General features: G+C 46.1%; 1 protein-coding gene across 1 annotated transcript in view; it reads left to right on the forward strand.

Annotated features, from left to right (window-relative positions):
• Window positions 1–15,971, forward strand: part of EPHA2 (EPH receptor A2) — a 59,390-nt gene that overhangs the window by 17,352 nt on the left and 26,067 nt on the right. The gene's annotated exons all lie outside the window — the stretch shown is intronic.

Here is a 15,971-nt window from a genome sequence, read left to right on the forward strand (position 1 = left end):
TGTTGCTTAGTTTGTTCATGGAGTATTCACAGCGGGCTGAAATGGGGCTTCTGATTCTGATGTGGCTTGTGGAGTGGGAGTTTTCTTACAGCAATCCGTGACTTCTGCCCCTCTCTGTGCAATAACTGATCTGATGCATTCCCCGAGTCCTTGCTGCTTTATGCGAGGCTGAGCCACAGCTCTGGCTTTTGATAAATCTCCTTGCAAACAATGATTCATTTGGTGGGATGGCCGATGGATGCAGGGCTGGGAACACCCCGGTTACAACAGCCAGGAAGAATGTGTTTATAGACAGGATGGCAACGAGGCTGACGATGGAGAACCCACAGTCAGGAGCAGGAAAGCGGCATTGCCTACGATCTAAGCCAGACCAAGTGGACTCTCTCAAACTTTTTTTTTAGCTTGGGCACATTAAAAGGAGCAAATGGTTTTCGTAGCACCTTATAATTGAAATGATAAAATTGCAAACCCAACAACAAATTAACCCCGCCCCTTTTTTTTATACAAAACCGCATTAACGTTCTTTAGCGCAGGCCAGCGCGTGGAATACTCCAATGAGCATCTCAGAGCATTCTGCGCGCCGGCTTGCACTAAAAACTGCTGTGGTGGGTAAATTTGAGATTTATTTCAAGTTCTTTAAGCTACGTATAGATAATTGTAACAACGGTGAAACTAAAGTAGATAGAATAGATTTGCTAATCAATGCGATGGATGAGCTTGTTTTTGAGGGCAAACGCGCATTTCATCATCCACCATCTGCTGTTGTTCTCTTTTTTTTTTTCCAATTTAATTTGTGTCAGGGCTGAAAATCCAAGTTCACCAAGATAAGAAGATCCAAACAGTAACAAAGCCTTGATTGCTTTGTTGCTCCAGTTAGGGTAAACTACCGCATTAAAAATCAAACTAAAATGCCATTAGTTTCCAAGGACCAATCACGTCAAAGAATGATGTCGTCTCCTTACGCACACAGAAGCTCATAGCATTGATTCTCTTGCGTACATGACACACATGTCAACTATTCGACTTAGGAAGGGAATCTTTAAAATTCTGGCATCTCTTCGGGGCGCACCGTTTGCGAGACATTGGCCTAGAGGATTCATGGCGCAACTTGAGGTTGGTTCTAGCTTCCGGCAGCTGATAAAGTACATAGATTTCTTTCTGAAATCTTTTTCTGTCCAGACAGCTCAGGTTCCCATTTCCTGTATCTTATTTAAAGTTCAAGTGACTTCCCCCCTCTTTCTTCTCGCATGTGGTGAGATAGAACAGAAATGCCCAGGTTTGGTCTTTAGGTGAAAGAAGGCATAGAAAGGCTTAGGGTGTTTTAGGGAGATGAGATAAGTTTTATGAGACATGATACCCAAAGGAAGTGCACACAGTTTGGCAATTTTAATGCACAAAGGCATTTTTTTATAGGGAGGGGTGAAGCTTTGCCTTCACCTCGGTGTAAAACGTTGACTTCCACATTTCCTTGGGCTAAATTTCTTTTTAAAGCAGGTTAAAGAGATTGAGGTTGTGTGGGCTGTCTCCAAGTGGCTGGGTGGTGGGCGGTGGGGGCAACTTGCAGCTGTGTGAGGAATGAGGCACATTTCTCCCCTGGGGGGAGGGAAGGGAAGGAGAAGAACAGCCTGAGGAGCCTCTTTTTAACCAGGCCTAGGACAGAGCTGGGATTACTGGAGTTTGTTCAGCTAATTAGAGACCCAGGACGACCAGAGGAGGGAACAGCCTTGTTCACGGCCTCAGTGCTCCAAGTACTGTGCAAACATCACTTGATCCTAATCCTGATGTAGGAGCCCCAGGGCTGATGGTTCACCCGAGCCCTCGGGGTGAGGCTTGCTGGCCCTGATAGAGAGACCCTGTGCGGTGCTGACCTGGAGCGATTTGAGCTTTGCTTGAACACTCGCTCCCTCGGCTAAATCTTTGATGTGTTGTGGCAGAGTCCTGCCAAGTTCAAGTATTATTTCATCACAGAGCAGCAAAATACATCTCATTTATTGCTTCCCTGACTAAATTTGCAACAAGTTAGGTTTTGTCTTCCTAATGTAACTTTTATATGCATTTAATTCATTTCTAGTTGAACAGCTCATTATCAGAGAGTTCTTTTGTCTGTTATGTTTCTAAGAAAACCTTTTTTTTTTCTTCTCTAAATGGTGGTATAGATTGTAATGGTCTCTTTGTTTCTGGTTGTGAACTTCGCACTTGCGTTCAGAAGCCTCTGTGGCCTTAAAACAGTGAGTTAAACCTCACATACCTCTGGAGCCTCTGAAGAGGAGATTTGGGGGTAATACATCCGTGGGAGATGTGGACTGTTTCATTGCAGGTGCCTTTGAGATGAAGCCTGACAGACAGACAGACGGGATAGGTAGACGTGGGGGTTTCTTATGAAGAGAGAGGAGGCAGCCTTTTCTTTCAACGTACTTGACTAATCTGACCTTGCTACATAAACCATGTCCTGTGCCCGTTTCAAGTTTATTTAAAATTTGATTTAATCACAATATCGTCTTTCGGTTACTGCACCAACAATATGGAATTCCCTGTCCTCTCACCTTCGAGAAGAAATCTCATTGGATGAATTCAAAAATAGTTTATAGACCTTCCAAATGACAAGTAGACGCTAAACATAGAAACATAGAAATAGACGGCAGATAAGGGCCACGGCCCATCTAGTCTGCCCACCCCAATGACCCTCCCCTACCTTTCTCTGTGAATAGATCCCACGTGTCTATCCCATTTGGCCTTAAAATCAGGTACGCTGCTGGCCTCAATAACCTGAAGTGGAAGACTATTCCAGCAATCAACCACCCTTTCAGTGAAAAAGAATTTCCTGGTGTCCCCGTGCAGTTTCCCGCCCCTGATTTTCCACGGATGCCCCCTTGTTGCCGCGGGACCCTTGAGAAAGAAGATATCTTCTTCCACCTCAATGCGGCCCGTGAGATACTTGAATGTCTCGATCATGTCACCCCTCTCTCTGCGTTCGTCGAGTGAGTACAGCTGCAACTTATCCAGCCGTTCCTCGTACGGGAGATCCTTGAGTCCCGAGACCATCCGGGTGGCCATTCTCTGGACCGACTCCAGTCTCAGCACATCCTTACGGTAATGCGGCCTCCAGAATTGCACACAGTATTCCAGGTGGGGCCTCACCATGGATCTATACAATGGCATAATGACTTCAGGCTTACGGCTGACGAAACTCCTGCGTATGCAACCTATGATTTGTCTTGCCTTGGATGAAGCTTGCTCCACTTGATTGGCACTAGATCGCATCGAGAAGGCAGAGCATATCCCCTTCCCAGTGTGTTGACCTTTTACGTTCTTTCTTTCCTATTATAAATTGTATTTCTCCCCTAATGCAATTTGTATCTTGTAAGTCAGTAAAGTCTTGTTATCTAATGTCTTCCCCTGGATTTTAATAGTCTTAATATTGTACACCGCTTAGACAATTTATCAAATTTTAAATAAAACTTGAAAACTTTACAATTATTAAAACGAGGTATCAATAAAAACGACATATTTTAGACTCTGAGAAATACAGGAACAAAAGGCAGGAAGGTTGAACTAGAAATTGAAGGGAATTGTTACCCATAAATGTTCTTCTATAGAGAAAACGCGTAGCTTTCTGAAAAATGTTGAGTTTGGAGGAATTGAAAAAACTCAATTTTAGGATTCAAAAGTGTACTTGTAGAGCAGGGGTCTCAAAGTCCCTCTTTGAGGGCCGCAATCCAGTCGGGTTCTCAGGATTTCCCCAATGAATATGCATGAGATCCATGTGCATGCACTGCTTTCAATGCATATTCATTGGGGAAATCCTGAAAACTCGACTGGATTGCGGCCCTCAAGGAGGGACTTTGAGATCCCTGTTGTAGAGCCAGCTTTTTAAAAGTCCTTTGAACCTGTTAAGTGATTCTTCTTCCCTAATAAATATCACCGAGTTCTATGTTTGCGGTGCCGTGACAGAGAAGATTGTGTCTCTCTGAGTGTAAACGAATCTCGAGGAGGAATTTCTCCTCAGATCTTAAGGATCTAGAGCAGGGGTGTCAAAGTCCCTCCTCGAGGGCCGCAATCCAGTCGGGTTTTCAGGACTTCCCCAATGAATATGCATGAGAGCTATTAGCAAACAATGAAAGCAGTGCATGCAAATAGATCTCATGCATATTCATTGGGGAAATCCTGAAAACCCGACTGGATTGCGGCCCTCGAGGAAGGACTTTGACACCCCTGATCTAAAGGGAGCATATGGAATCAGGTGTCTTTCTAAGAATGCGGGAGCTTTGTCAGTGCTAATTTGTAGGAAATTCTGTGGGTTATGAGTAACCAATAAGCTTTCTGTAAAAGGGAGGTAACGTCAAATTTTTTCTTTTTAGCGATTCTTTTTATTGCAATGTTTTGTATTATTTGAAGTCTGAGTAGTTCCTTTAATGTTAGACCTTTATATAAATGAGTTACAGTAATCTAGTTTTGAAATGACCAGCGAGTGTATTAGAATATTCAGAGAAGTCTCGTCAAGGAATGGGGTTAATGACCGAATCATCACTGTACTTATTTGTTCGTGATAATTGAGTTTCTGATCTAGAATAACTCCTAATATTTGAACATTTGAGATCTCTTGTAATGGTATGCTATCAATATTTATCTGTGATCCTAATTTTTGCCCTTCCTTCCATGGGAATAACGTGACTTTTGTTTTGGCTGTTTGTTTGCGTTCAGCCATTTGGAAATTTTGAATAACTTTTCATAGACACACGAAAGTTCCTCCGTGGAATTTGGATCTAGAGGGCACAAAAGTTGACCATCGTCAGCATATGCGAATGGTGTAAATCCAATTGATTGGCTTAGAGTTGGTAGAAGGGCCAAGAAGATGTTTATTGAACCTTGTGGGATATCATAATTTGTTGAAATTGCACTGAAAGATGAGTTATTAAAGATCACCCTTGATGAACACTCAGAAAAATATGACTGAAACCCATCGAAAAATGTGTTCACTTCTTCTTAACGATCTGAGTCTGCTCAGTACAAGATGATGATCTATTGTGTCAAAAGGCCACTCCTGGGGCCGGCGTGCCTCCTCGTTCCATGTGGGATTTCTGTGAAGCCACCTGAGACCTTCCTACATTGTTCAACATGGAAACCCAGCTTGGCTGTTGAGGTGTTAGGCTAGGGTTGCCAGATTTCCTTTATAGAAACTCAGAACCGCATATGAAATCATCGTGTCGACATCCATGCACGCGCAGACGCCCTCCAGACACAAGGTGTCTAGGCCACTCCTCACCTCAAAAGGAAGATGCTTCTGTTACTTTGGAGAGCTGCATCCTCAGTCACTGCCATTCTTGGTGAAAATGCTCCACCTGCTCCTCTCTTCATGGTAGTGCAGTGGTTGAGGGGGGGGGGGGAGGTGCAGCCATTCTCCGTGATTCTTCCTACACACCAGTCAGTGCCCTGGGCGAATGGTTGCTCGCACCCGGAGTGCCGCCTTGTCATCTGGGAAAGTCCCAGGGAAGAATGAGAAACACAATGTTTATCACTGCTCTGCCTGAAAAATGAAAGTGTGTGGTGTGAACTGAAAGAGGTCCATATGTGGCTCTGGGTGTTGGCCCCTGTTTTTCCAGAGCTGAGCTGAAAAACGTCAGCAGAAGCGAAGCGAAAGGCAGAATTGGAAGGAATGTTCTCTCTGCTGGCGTTGTGCGCGAGTGAGGTCAGAGTCCGCAAAGAACAGTTGGTGGGTTCTGCTGATTTCAGATCTGGCTTCCTTGTCCTTCGGAAGCCCCTGATAGTTTGATCTGGTTTTTTGAGGGGGGGGGGGTCCACCCTGCAGTCCGCTGCTGCTGTTCGGAAGTGTCGGATTTCCATCACATTTCCTCAAGGATGTCCCGGACAAGACCTCTGGCTTTCCTTTGGAGAGTTGGCCACTGGCTTCTCGTCACATCCTTATAGGAAAAAGCTCCACGTTTGTTCCTGACTCCTGTTGCAAAGACTTCACCCGGGTTCCTCCCCACAGCCCAGGGGGGATTTCTGGGGATTCCTGTGGAGTCGGTTGGCTTTGCGGATGCTAAAGCAGGAACTTTTCATGTTTGTCTGCAAAAACTCTTCAGTGCTGTAGAAGCCAGTGTACCTGGAACAGCTCCTTGCAGGGTGGGGGGGATCTGACCCCCCCCCCACACCTCTTTGTATGGAGTTCTGGCTCATCCCTCAACACCATGCCTGCCAAAATAGGAAAAGTGAGCCAGGAATTCCTGCCCTTTGGAACCTGATTCTGTAGTTATGAAGTATAATTTTAAGATTTGAATAGAAACCGAAAACTCTTAACTGCAAAACTTCACACATGTGGGACACGGCGGTGGGGGGAGTCCTTGACCACTTTCCTTGTTTTGGAGAGGTCACACTTTTCATTTCCTCAATCTTGGCCCAAAGGGCCTTTCTCTTCTTGTTAGCCTAGAAGAGGCCCCGAACAATCTCTTGTGGTTGCACTGGTTTTGTAAATGTATTGAACGGCTCCCGTGGACCATCGTGTCGCTCATGACATCAGAAGCCAGTCGCAGCGAAGGGCCAATGGACCTCTTCTCAGGGTGGAGAAGGCAGCATGTGGATATGCCGTTCTTTGCCACTTAGATATCACAGTGGGAAAAAGGTTTATTGACTTATTCTCGTTTTCAAGGTGAAAGTATAATTTCACAACTGCAGTGAAGGGAAGGAGGGGAGGAAGTAGGCTGTGAGGGGCTGGCAGTGAAATATGGAAGTTAATTGATAACACTAATCTTGTTTAAAGCCTTACTGGATGTGTACAGTTCTCAACAGGGCAATATGTCCCTTCCCTAATGAGCTTACACTCCAACATTAGGCAACAGGAGATAATGACAGGGAGTGTTGATGGCTGATGCAGGGTTTGAACCCCTGGCTTCCTGATTCTTGGCTCATTGCTCCAAGCACTAGACCACATCCTCGTCAGTGGTAAAGTGGTCTGTGGGTTTTGAAACCTTTAGCTCACACAGCTGCCCCCATCCCATGCACAGGGTGGGGTGGTTTCTCATCAGATACATGCCATGGAGGCAGAGCCTGCGACTCATAGAGGGGACAAATTCTTTATCTAAGGGGAGAGATGCAGGAATACGACCCAGAGAAAAAAAAAGATGCAGGTTCATATTCTGAGCTGTTCGTTTTCCTCCCGTCTTGCTGGTGATCTTGTGCAGTCTGATGCGGGATACGACAGCTCTGCGCCTCGTTACTGCGTGCCGTTCTCCCTTAACTCACGTCCTCACTCTGTGCTTGCCCCACCCCCAGCGCAGTGGGTTTACTGAGAGTTCAATGTTTCTTCACATCGCAAATTGCTGAGGGAGTGGTGGGGCTGTGATGGTGCGGAGACTTGAATTAAAGTGATATTGATTTTTTTTTTTTGTCAGGCTGGCAGTGGGGTGCGGGAGGAGGCATCTCGGCTGGTGAGAGTATTGGATGGTCAGCTATGAGGTAGGGTTTCAGGGCAGTGAGTGGTTCGTCTGCCAGTGGTCTTGAACCCTCCTTCCAAGTACACTGACCCCCAGAAATTCAGTGGAAGGTGGGGTGGGAGAGAAACCTGGCAGAACACGGAGTGGTGAAGAGATGGCACGAGACAGCTGGGCCTGTATCATAGCCCTCAATGGGATCATAGACAGCAACATTTTGAAATGATGCCCTTCACTGGATTTCAAGCTCACAGATGCCTACGTATGATACAGGCCCCTTGCCCAAGAACCAGTGTAGCTGCCACTGTGACAGACGTCCTTTCTGTGGGTCACCAATTCAGAATGCTCTCTGGTAATCTCTGGCCTGCTCCATGAGGACAACCAGACCCAGAATTCACAGGGAATGGGTCAGAACTTTGAGATTCTCTCGGGGACAATTATTTCCCTGTCCCTGCAGGAATTCAATTTCCACGACCTGTCGCTGTCCCTGCCCCATTCCTGTAAGCTCCGTCCTTAACTGCTCAAGCCTCGAACACTTATGATGTTAAGTGTTTAAAGCTTGTGCAGATGAGGACGGAGTTCAGGCATTGGTGGAATGAGGCATTATGACATCACAATCTGAGCTCTAGAATGTTGCTTATTTTCGCAAAAGGCAAGTTCGACCACGTTTCCCCACTCCTCTCCAAGCTTCACTGGCTCCCAGTGTACTCCAGAGTCCTCTATAAATGTGCCTGCATAGCCTTCAAGATTCTACATGGCGTCCTTCCTCCTGTTATCCCACTCTTCTGGAATTCCTCAAACCCGCTCTCGACTAGATCCTCCCAAAAACTGAAACTATCTTTCCCTTCTATAAAAGGTATATCCCGCGCAGGAAAACTTGGAACATCCCTCCCCTTTAGAACCACAGAACTCTGGAACAACCTTTCTTCCCCGCTCAGAAATTCTAGCTCCTTCCAATCCTTCCGCAAACACTTGAAAACTTGGCTCTTTTCAAAAACCTAATCACCTCCTGTGCTCTAGTTTCCTGTCCCCCTCTATCTCCTCAGTCCCTCTCCTATTTCCTTTCCTTGTAGTTCCTTTCCTCTCAACCCATGTAAACCGTGCCGAGCTCTGCGCACGCGGAGATGGTGCGGTATACAAACCTAAGGTTTAGTTTAGTTTAGTTTAGTTGCTACTTAGGATTTGAAAGTGTTCGAGGCTTGTGCAGATGAGGACGGAGCTTAGGCATTGGTGGAATGAGGCATTATGACATCACAATCTCAGCTCTAGAATGTTGCTACTTAGGACTTTAAAGTGTCTGAGGCTTGTGCAGATGAGGACAGAGCTTAGGCATTGGTGGAGTGAGGCATTATGACATCACAATCTCAGCTCTAGAATGTTGCTACTTAGGATTTGAAAGTGTTTGAGGCTTGTGCGGATGAGGGCGGAGCTTAGGCATTGGTGGAATGAGGCATTATGACATCACAATCTCAGCTCTAGTATGTTGCTGCTTATGATTTTAAAGCGTTTGAGGCTTGTGCAGATGAGGACGGAGCTTGCAGGAATGGGGCAGGGACAGGAAAAGGACTCACCAGGCCGGGAAATGAGTTCCTGCGAGGTCATGGAAAAATGTGTCCCTGTGTCATTCTCTAAATTTGTGGGGGTGAGGAAGTGGCCTTGTGGCAATTGTAGAGAAGCAGGGTTCACATCTCACTCCTGCCACCTCCACGCCTTGGACCTGAATATTTCTCGGCCCTCTTCACTGCTGTCAGTGAGGCTATGAAATGGTCCCAAAACACATGTGCTTCCCGCTCCTCCTGAGTGTGAGACCTGGTCACTGGGCCTTTCATTCTGCACTGCTGCACTTAACTTTTTTTGCACTAAACTCTGGTCCACAAATCCACAGTGCTGCAGTGCCACCAAATCTGGAGCCCATGCTACCCATCCCCACTCTTTATGGCATCTAAAGTGGCATCAGACATCTCATATTGATTCATTTTCTTGAATGACTGTCAGAAATGTTTTGGCGGACGCCAGCTCTGCGTAGAGGACTGGAAACATAAGAATAGCCTTACTGGGTCAGACTAATGGTCCAGTAGCCCGTTCTCACAGTGGCCAATCCAGGTCACTAGCACCTGGCCAAAACCCAAAGAGTAGCAACATTCCATGCTACCGATCCAGGGCAAGCAGTGGCTTCCCCCATGTCTTTCTCAATAACAGCCTATGGACTTTTCCTCCAGGAACTTGTCCAAACCTTTCTTAAAACCAGCTATGCTATCCGTTTTTATCACAACCTCTAGCAATGCGTTCCAGAGGAAAGGAATGGCTTTACTTACTTGATTGGCCGCTGTGGGAGTGCCTGCTCTGTTTGGAAGGCAAGACTGATGGTTTCCAGGGGGACGTGGATAGCTGAAGCTGGTATCCCTAAAAGTGACTATTACACCAGCTGGGCCAGTGGTCATGGCCGCTGAGTACAAGGACAGCCCCACCCGCCTCTCACACTGACAGATGCCTCCGGCACACAATCCCTGCCATTTACTCGCCCCCTTCCCTCCCCCCTAGTTTCTTTTGTAACTCCTCCTTTCATGCAAGCATCTCCTTTCAGCGTTATACATTGCTTTCTTTGGCTGTGTGGATTTTTTTCTCTTGCAAGAAAGGTCAAGAGAGTTGGCTGACCCCTCCTCTTCGCCAATCTGTCCTGGGAAAAACGGGCCCTGAGAAGGGGGTTCATGCACCTCTCTGCAAGAGGATAAAGAGTAAATGGTGGCTGGCGCGGGATCCCCAGCGTGCCGCTCTGAGCACGTTAACTGTCTGCACTCAATGAAGACATTTGTGCGTGCGAGGGTGGGGGAGGGGGGTCAGAGCAGAGGAGACCTCTTAATCCCCTTCAGATTATCTCCCAAAGAGCTGGGGGCGCTCCCTGGGGATTTCATTAGGGCTGTTGCTGCTGTGCTTGTTCCCATCCCTTCATCCTGCTGGAGACGGGAAGGATTTTCCGCTTCCCTCCTTTTTCTCCAGACTGTGTTGAGTCTCTTGCATGTCGTGTACTGGTTTGTGCAGTGTAGAGACTGCCAAAATCATCGCCTCACACTTCCCTTCTAAGCCTGAAGTTGGGTCCTAGGGAGTCTTGGCGCTTGAGGGCTGGCAGAGTGTTCAGGATGAAGTGGGTGGGGGGATGGGAGTCCCTTAGGATTGCAAAGAAAAGCAAGACCTAGGACTCCGCTTCTCCCTCCCCAAAGATCGCACCTAGGACTTCAAGTGCAGATGGTTTTGGAAACCTTGATATCAACAGGGACCGAAGGTGGACTGACAGGCATCTAGGTCCCCCCCCCCCCCCCGAAGGCAGGGGCAATGGCAGTGGTTCCCTTGGCCTTCAGCTTTCTGTGGCCGATTCTCTGCTGCGTCCCATCTGCGCTAGAGTAGGAAGTTACGTCGGAAGGGGGCAGGACAAGCTGAGAGCAGGTGGGAAGTGCTGGACCCCCAACTGTTCTGGGCCCTCGAGTCCTGCCCAGTTGCCTATATGGTCAGTCCACCCCAGCCAGGGACCCTGCTCCAGAAATATGATCCTTAAACATAGGAGTACAATTGGCAGGCACCTGCTTTGAGGCCTTTAACCCTTTCAGGACCAAGGGACATATTTGTCCCATAACTTTAAAATCCTATAAATTTTGATTGGGATAGTCTACAGTTCTAAATTTGATATGTACGGATTCCATATGATACTGCCTTTATGTAAACAAACTGGTTCCGACATTCATTCATTAGCGTCGTTGCTAGATTGACGAGAATATTCACTTGCCACACTGTCCATAAGCCAGAAGTGTGATTTTTTTAAATAAAAATAATGATATTTCACAAAAAAAATCAATTTTTTGGCATCTACAAGCCCTTTTTACCATAAAAATGTCATCAAAACCACAAAAATTGGCCTACGATCCTTATGGTCCTGAAAGGGTTAATGATAGGCAGATTGCTGCTCAGCACGTTTGCAAATCCCAGACCTTTAGGTCCTTCCTGCCCAGGACCCCCAGTCTCTGGGAACAGAGAGGTGAGAGATGGCCAGAAAAGCATGAAGGAAGAGAGACAGCATGCCGCCTCCCCACATGAGCGAGGATAAGCAAGCTGGTGAATGGGAGCGTCGTCAGATGCGCACACCTGGCTTGGTACGGGTACTTAAGTGTGGGTGAACTGGAAGGTGGAGGACAGGTGAGGAAAGACTTATGAGAGAGGTGTGAGCTCCCTTGAACGAGGCAATTCAGAGGCTGCAGCTTTTAAAGGATTCTGACACATTCCCAGAAAGCTTATTCTCCAAAAATAAACTTGTAAATTGAAATATTTCAGAGAAGACACAAAAGTAACCTTTCTCTCATGCTCAATCAGACTTGAGAAACAAATGAAACAGCAAATTCGCTGGGAGCAGAGAGCCTTGTAAGCGTATATTACATTTTGAAGATCTTATTGCACCACACTGGAGAAAAGGGACCAGAGTAATGGGGATTTCTCACCATCAGGATGTGCTGGGAAACATGTTTTCATGCAGATGGAAAAATATAAGTACATAAGCATCGCTGTACTGGAAGATCAAAGGTCCATCGAGCTCAGTATCCTGCTCCCAACAGTGGCTGATCCAGGTCACGATCCCAAAAGAGTAAAACAGATTTTCTGCTGCTTATCCTAGGAATAGGCAGTGGATTTCCTCAAGTCCATGTGAATAATGGCTTCTGGACTTTTCTTTTAGGAAGTTGTCCAAACATGTTTGTTTGTTTGTTTGTTTAAACCATGCTAGGCTAACTCCTGTCAAAAAAAATTCCAGAGTTTAATTACAATACACATCGAGTAAAGAATATATTCTCTGATTTTGTTTCAAATGTAATACTTATAGTAGCAGCTTCATTGTGCACTTCCTAGCCCTTGCATTTTTAGAAAGAATAAACAAGTGTATTTTCTAGGCCTCTGTCATATCTTCCCTCAGCTATCTCTTCTCCAAGCTGAAGAGCCCTTTCCTCATAGGGAAGTCATCCCATCCCCTTTTATCGTTTTCATTATAAAGGCATTCAAATATTTGCAGTCGGTTCTCTATTCCTTTTAACCTCTTGGCTTTCTTAGCCACCACTGTGTACTGAACATTTGCTGGATTTTCCTTTCTTTTTTTGTTTTCACCTACTTTGCTCACAATCTCCCATTTCCTTACCCGAGTCCAGTAGCTCTTAAACCTGTCTCGGGAGGAGGGGGGGTGTTCATGAATATGCATAAGGCAGATTTGCATAAAATAGAGGTGACAGGCATGCAAATCTGCCTTATGCACATTCATTTGGGATATCTTGAATTCCAACCGGACAGGTTTAAGAACCACTGTGACCAGTCTCTGCCTTGCCTCGGCCTCTCTTCCCTCTCGTCTGCCAGTCTCTGTGGTGGCGGCGGCAGGACCTCCTCTCTGGAGCCCAGCTAGAGACAGCAGGTGCCAGGAAGCAAGTGGTAATCGTCTAGGGCGCTAGATGTTTCCATCCAATGTACAGTATCTTCATCTGCTCTCCTCCCCCTCCCACATACGAGGTAGACTGCAGGCTTTCTCTTGGAAAATCCCTTTTGCTGGTGAATCACCGGGGAGGAATGGAGGGGCCCCTTGTTCCTGTATGTGAAACCAGGTGCAGGATGGAAGATGACTTGTACTGGTGCGATTCTCTCTCTCAGCGCTTCAAGCCATCGTGGAAAATTGGTTTGGAGAAGTTCTGATGGAGATGCCTGTCTGGTGATGATGATGAAGCACACGGAAAATGTTACCAGGATAAGAACCGCTCGGCCCTTCTCTTGTGCTATAATAAATACCAGGACATTCCGAAAGATCACTGGATGTGCCCCAGCCCGTTTCTGCCTGTCCTGTGCCTGCGAACAGTCTTTCGCCTGTTCTGGACGTTTGACCCACATCTCTGCTCCCTTGTTCATAAATTCTTTAGCTCTTCCCTTAGGATGAGTTGATGTACCCTGGGAATGAGTTTTCTCAAACTGGCACCACTGGATTTCCATCCTCCCCAGAGATCTCAGAACAGGTTCCAGGGTAACGTACAAAATACTTGGCTGAACGAATTACATAGTAATAATTAGACAAGTTGCAGTGGCATTTATTGAAAGCTTGTACTTCCTAAATTAACGTTCACACAGCCTAAATTAACCTATTCATTCTAACCCCCCTTTTTTTTGCTAAACTGCGATAGCGGTTATTAGCGCAGGGAGCCGCGCTGCTCAAGATGCTCATAGGAAACTCTATGAGTGTCGGGAGCTGCGAGGAGCATTCAGCGCTGCTCCCTGCAAAATAACCGCTATCACGGTTTAGTAAAAGGGGAGGTAAGTTAACAGTCACAGGTAATGTATTATGTTCATTCTAGACTGGTGGTCTCAAACTCGCGGCCCACCAGGTATGTTTCTCATCATCACAAAAGTAAAATAAAACAGTTCCTTGATCATATGTCTCTTTAGCTATAAATGACAGTATTATTATTAAGATTTAGCCAAAAGGAAAGATTTATAAACTATAAAGAGTTTTACCTCATGCAAAATCGTCATTTCTTTAATAAGACATTAACTATTTTTTCTTAGGCCTTCCAAGTACCTACAAATCCTAAATGTGGCCCTGCAGAGGGTTTGAGTTTGAGACCACTGCTCTAGACTAACATTCTAGTTACATAATAAAGTAGTCGAATCCCTGCACAGTAGTGGAACGTTTCTGAATGGAACAGGGGAACGGGAGGCCTGAAGCCTGCCAAGAATTGGCAAGAGACACTGCAGAGCTGGGTGGGGGATGATTTGTCCTGGCAATAAAAGTCCCTGCGGGTGAAAACTGCCCAGCACTCTTTCAGCTCAAGATACTAGATCGGAAAAAGGCAGTGATAAACGCTGCCCCTGTTCCCATCCCTCCGCCTCAAGGCTGGAGGGCTGAAAATAGAGACTCTGGGACTGACCTCCCGCCGTTCGCTCGCAGCAGGAGAGGTACGCCAGGATGGATGGGATCAGGTGGGAAGGGAAAGGGTCGCAACAGGTGCTTGTTCTGTTCCCTGAAAGGGGTTGGGATTGCTGTGGGAAGATCCTGCTGTAACCCAATTCCTGCATGCGGGCTCCAGCCTCGCCCCCACCCCCATGCTGGGCACCAGCTGCTACCTGCTGTTAGGTTAACTAAAGGGGCTTTATATTTAGAGGAATGCCTCTTCCCACTCTTCTCAGTCTGTTTAAGGTACCCCCCACCCAGGGATGGAGACAGGAGGGGAATGATTTGCTTTTGAAGTTTTCTCTGTAGCTCCCGTTTCTATAGGAGGAAAGGGATTTAGGATTGTACTTTCTCTCTAGTTATAAAAATGTCAGGGCAATTTTCAAAACTGGGTGGGCAGATGCAAAGTCCACTGGCACTTTTTCCAACAGATTTAGCAAGAATTCTTAAAGGGATGCCAATCGAGTCTCGGTGGAGATTTGTACCTGCTTTTCTGTGGGAACCTTTTCTGGGCAGAAAACCGCACATAGTTTTGAAAATGCAAAACTAACTACTTTGTTTGCTTCCCTCTACCTCACCCCACCTTGCAATCACCTTCAGAAATGGGGGGGGGGGGAAGGGGGGCGTAAATTTCAGAAATCCTTATTAGCCTATACCTGTGTTTTTTTTTGAAAGATTCCCTCCCCAGTAGTTACAGAGAGGGGCTCAGAAGCCTGATTAGCCTATTCTGCAGATACAGGGAGTTGAGGGAGCTGTCGGGTAAGATTTGCCTCTTTGCAAATGATACCAAAATCTGGAATAGAGTAGACACCCCGGTTGGTGTGAATAACTACTGCAACATTATATACTTGGGATCTCTCAAAAAACCCATCAAATGACTGAAAGTCATCCAAAATGCTGCAGTCCGTCTCATTTACGGCCTCAAGAAATCAGACCATGTAAGCCCATATCACAAAAAACTACAAGGGTCATCTTTAAGTTTGCTTGCCTTTGCTTCCAAACCATGACAGGATCATCCCCAACCTATCTGTCTCACCAGTTCGAATTCCCAGGCACAGCAAATACACGCAGTACTTACCTGTTCGCTTTTCCATCCCTAAAGGGCTGCACCTACAAGAGATACTCGATAGAACATTATCATTCCAAGCAGGCAAATGGAGCAAATGTTTAACCAACTTCATCTCAAACGCACTTTCGTACCAAACGTTTAGGAAGTCAATAAAAACTTATCTCTTTGACAAATTTCTCTGACCCCACCTCAACCTGATGTACTTTCAATACACTTCCAGATAAACCTGACTAAACTTAACAAACCAATGTAAATTCAAAAATTTGCTGTAATGTCGCTGCCTGTATATAGTCTCTTCCCTTGTAAACCACTCAGATCTGTTTGTGGTATGGCGGTATATAAAAATAAAGTTATTATTACTAATAACATGAAGAAAGACCCGGCAAAGCTTGAAGAATGGTCTGAAATTTGGCAGCTAAAATTTAATGCTAAGAAATGCAAGGTCATGCATTTGGGCTGCAAAAACCCGAAGGAATGGTACAGTTTAGGGGAATGAAGAACTTATGTGCACAAACAG

The sequence above is a fragment of the Geotrypetes seraphini genome, chromosome 15, assembly GCF_902459505.1.
Source record: "Geotrypetes seraphini chromosome 15, aGeoSer1.1, whole genome shotgun sequence".
Taxonomy (NCBI): Eukaryota; Metazoa; Chordata; class Amphibia; order Gymnophiona; family Dermophiidae; genus Geotrypetes; species Geotrypetes seraphini.